The following is a 4,706-nucleotide window of genomic DNA, read 5'->3' as shown; positions in this document are numbered from 1 at the left end:
TAGGCACATGCCCTGGCGGGGGAGGTAATTTCTTCTCATTGCTCAACTACGTACATGTATCATCCCACTGATTTGACCAATATAGGGGAAAAACTAGAGAAAATCTATATACCTGACGTTTAAAGTATTCACCAGGTCTACAACTCTGTCATTCGTATTTCTCTTCTGGCAGCACAGTGTTTTCTTTGTCTCTTTCTTAATTCAATATGGCGGCAACGCCTAAACGTGAGCAACAAGGTCACGTGATAGCACGTTTCATCAAAGACCAGTTAATCCGTTCTCACCTTTTTTTGAAAGCATGAAGGTTGTTCAATTAAATCATGGACATTGGGAATAACACATGTACACTGACAATAATTGACATCAACTCGCGCTGTTTTTATAGTCATTTAATAGACAGACACAGAAAAATAAATAAGAATAGCGACCAATGCTCGTCGTCAAAGCTCTATAGTATTGTCTATCTATCTTCCATAACCGTCGAACCCCTTGCGGGGACGTAGACGTTTTGCGCGTCAAAATCATAAGGAGGAAGAATATAGTGATAAAAATTTAGAGTGGATGAAACTAAAAAAATAACTTTGGTGAAATAAAAGGTTAAAACTTGAGTTTGCAGGTTAACTAGGGCGAGACATGTTCAAGGCTGCAAACTGCGGCACTGAACTGCTCTAGGGTAGGGAGGTGGGCGATACTGGGGGGAAGTTGGTTTCAGTGGTACACAATTCTCGGAAAATAAGAAAACTTGTAATAGTCAGTGGTTGCAGTAATTAACCTATAACTTAGGGAATGGCCATAGCGGACACATCGGGTCATTGGGGTAAGGTAATCTACGATTGGGATAGCAACCAGATCATGATGAATCTTATAGAAGAGTGATAACCTAGAATCTATACGCCTTAAGTCCAGTCGACGAAGGTTTAGGGAGTGTAGCATATCTGTTACACTAGAAAGAAGTACGGCAGTAGTCAGTCTTGATCCAACGGGCGGCTTTCCTTTGGACGCTTTCAATTTGGTCTATCTGGGTTTGGGTGTGGGGCGACCATACCTCGGAGGCATATTCAAGCTGGGGTCGGACTAGAGTCTGGTAAGCAATGGTCTTAATGGGTTGGGATTTGACCTTAATGTTTCTTCGTAAGAACCCTAGGGTTTGGTTAGCTTTTTTGGTTGACCTATTTATGTGATTGTCCCATGATAGGTCATTTGAGATATCCACGCCTAGGTATTTAGCGGAGCTGACCGATTCAAGTTGGACTCCATGTAGGTAATACTGGGTAGGGATAGGATGTCTCCTTCTAGTGGCGTGGATTGTTCATTCTTTCTCAAATGCTATCCGCATGTTCAATGTACAACAACCTATCGCTCAGATACACGTGACATATACACTTTATTGGCCAGTTTTACAGTTCCTGTTAAATAATATCGTCCGAAACTGAACCTAACCATGCTAACGCAACGCAGCCTCGAGTGTACAGTCCTGCCCACAGAGTGAAGAAAAGTTTTGTCAGTTTTGGTATTATATATTGAAACACTTCATATTCAAAGAGATACTTCATAAGACTAAGCATGCATTTTTTATCTTAGTCAGGTTTTCGCAAATATCGTCTGAACCTAACGCAAGCTCCCAGCGTATACAGTCAAACGAGTAAAGGAAAGTTTTGTCAGTTTGTTTTTTTTCTGGCATTATATACAATGCTTTTGGGGATCGAGAAATTATGGAAACACCTTATATTCAAGTAGCTACTTCTTAAGACAAAGCAGGCGTATTTTCATACGATTTTTCGGGTTTTCTCAAATATCGTCTAAAAAGCAACGCAAGAACTGTTCTGTTTCTTACTTGCCTACCTGTATTGATAGATATCACAGAGATCCGTCAGATGCTATGATAGAGGGGTAAACTTTCTTTTAAATGTTTTTTTTTTAATGAAATTAAAGATAAAAATCACATATAAACCATATATAGAGAATCAAGAAAAAATCGCTATACCATGGCATGTGACGGGTCCCTGTGATTGGTATCATCACGAAAATGTGTTCTAGTGTCTAATCTAATTTTTCAGTTACTATGAACTTAAAATTACCAAAAATAATACCAGTATCTGTTGTCATCTTGGAAATGTGCACAAACATGCTAAAAAGCAAACACCCATAGGATTACGTTGTAAACTGAATTAACACTCCAACATCCGTGCACTGAGGAATATTGTCAAACAATCTACTGTACTGATAAGTGGAAGTAACACTGTGTTGGAGTTTGCAACCACTCTAGTCAATATTGGTTACACACAAATAGATCATAATATAGAAAAATCGCACAAAACGTTATACAGTCTTCTTGCATACAAATGAGATCCCATCACTGCATTATTTTGTCATACTGAACACATATGTAATCCCCATATTTTTATATGGACTGAAAATATCATGTTAAAGAAGTCTCAAACGCTTCCAAAAAAGACTTAATAGCAAATTCCATCCCTTCCCAATAATACAAGTGATGCTGTTGTCTTTCTTGCATGCCGGACAGGATTTTCCCGTGCTTTTCCAGTGCTGGAAAAAATCATCTTACACCCTCACGCTGCTATAACAAAATAAAACCTTCGTTTTTCTTTATATCTTTTAAAAAATGAATAATAAGACATGCAAGAAAAAGAATCAATGACTGGCAGTTGGTAAAGATGGGAATATCCGGTTTAGGCGGTGACTCGACAGGAGCCTCGTAATACTGCCTAAACAGTTACCCGAGTGCCGGATATTCCATCTTTACCCGCTGCTAGTGAGAGATTCTTATACTTATCTCTGGTCTATTACCTGCCGAGGTGGCACTACACCAGTCTTGAACATGTTCTATAGTATTTACTTAAAGTCCGAGGATTCTAAGAAACAGGAATGATTATATAACAGTTGCCCGTCGTACGCAAATATTTGCTAACTCGTTTATTTCCCCAGCTTCTTCTTTATTGAACGATTTAGAATCCGATATCAGAGAGTCATCCACAATTCATATTTTTAAATCAAAACTTAAACTAAAATACAAACCTTCATCTGTACCTACATATTTTTGTATTGGCGAAAGGCTGTACTCGGTTTACCATGCTCAAATGCGTAATAAATGCAGTAATTTAAATGCTGATTTGTATACAAATCATTTGAGAGACAATGCTGTATGTGATTGTGGTCACGATACTGAAGATGCCGAACATTTTCTCTTTAAATGTAGACATTATGCTTTACAAAGAATACAACTTTTTAACGCCACACGTATCTTTCATCCACTCTTTTGTCTGGAGATGAAAATTATACTGAAGAAGAAAATTCACTAATATTTTTAGAAGTACAAAAAATATCAAACATACAAATCGTTTTCATTAAGAAATCTGATTGCTGCCGTATTACTTTAGTATATAAACTTAACGCAGTTGTACCCCATACATCAAGTTACGACCCTTGGAACACTCTGGACTCTCTCTCTTCTTATATTACCATCTATCTAGCTTTCTTTTAATTTCTACAGTTAAATCATTCTACTTCTTCTCCAACATTGTTGTTATTCATTTCGCTTAACTTTGTTCTCTTCCAATTACATTTTGTCATTTTTATAAGAATACAATGCAATCTATAATATAAAATTTTCCTTTAAATATACCTTCGGGGACGGACCGAACTACTAATGTTATATGAACTTGTGGTCCAACCCTTTTACCTTTCTTAGAATGTTTTGTATATTTTCTGTATATGTACATTGTATATATTGTCACAAAAAGGAAGGAATAAAATATGTTTAAATCGATTCTGTTGAAAAAAAGGTTATCTCGCCATCAGCCCGCCAAAAGTTGAATAGAAAGTGATAGCTGGTTCGTTTCTATAAAAAGATTCTCTACAAATACTGCCTGTCTGAAGTTGAATGTACGTTGATTGCGCCAGTTATTCTTCCTGCTCGGAAACGCCAACTTCTTATAAAAGTCAAAGAATAACTGATTCAAAGTTTTCTTACGCGTGCATCGTTCTGCAAATGCTTAAAGTTATTGAATTGTACAAATACTCCGGGAAAACCGCAATGACTATTTCGAATTCCTGATAATTCTGCGAGAAGAGTGAATAGAATTTCGGTCAAACTAAAACTGCTGAACGGCACGTACGTACGGAGTAGCATTTTATAAAATGAAGTCGATCCAACCTGTAGATTGTGTTATGACGGAAATGAAAATTTGGAATTGTTCTGAGCTATCGTACATCAGAGACATTTATTTCCCAGAAATTGAAAGTGAACTGGAGTCCTAACAAAAAGTGTTGTTAGCCCATCTTCCATTCAAAAAACAGTTGGAAATATTAATACACCCGGTTCATGTTTAATCAAAAGTTATGAAATGAAAACTAAGGTTAGAGTCTAAACTCTCTGATAGGAAAATTTATAACTCTGTCTGAACTTGGGGACTTGTGTAGGCGTTTCTTTCATCTCCTTCAGAATATTATCAGTTACCTGCAAACAGAAAGGCAAGTGGGCTAGGGAAGGGAACACCACCAGTTGAAAAACTGAGCTGAAAATAGATCTAGAGTGTTTACTTATACTTATAAAAATGCAATTTACTGTGCTTTGACGCAGTGTTGTACATAATATTCATTCTTCTTTTCTTGTAACTAAGTTTATTGCATCCTGTGACGGATACATACCTTACCTTGATAGTTGATTTATGTGATAATTACCTCCC

Source organism: Mercenaria mercenaria, chromosome 10 (assembly GCF_021730395.1).
Source record: "Mercenaria mercenaria strain notata chromosome 10, MADL_Memer_1, whole genome shotgun sequence".
NCBI lineage: Eukaryota > Metazoa > Mollusca > Bivalvia > Venerida > Veneridae > Mercenaria > Mercenaria mercenaria.
This window is presented reverse-complemented; position numbering follows the sequence as displayed.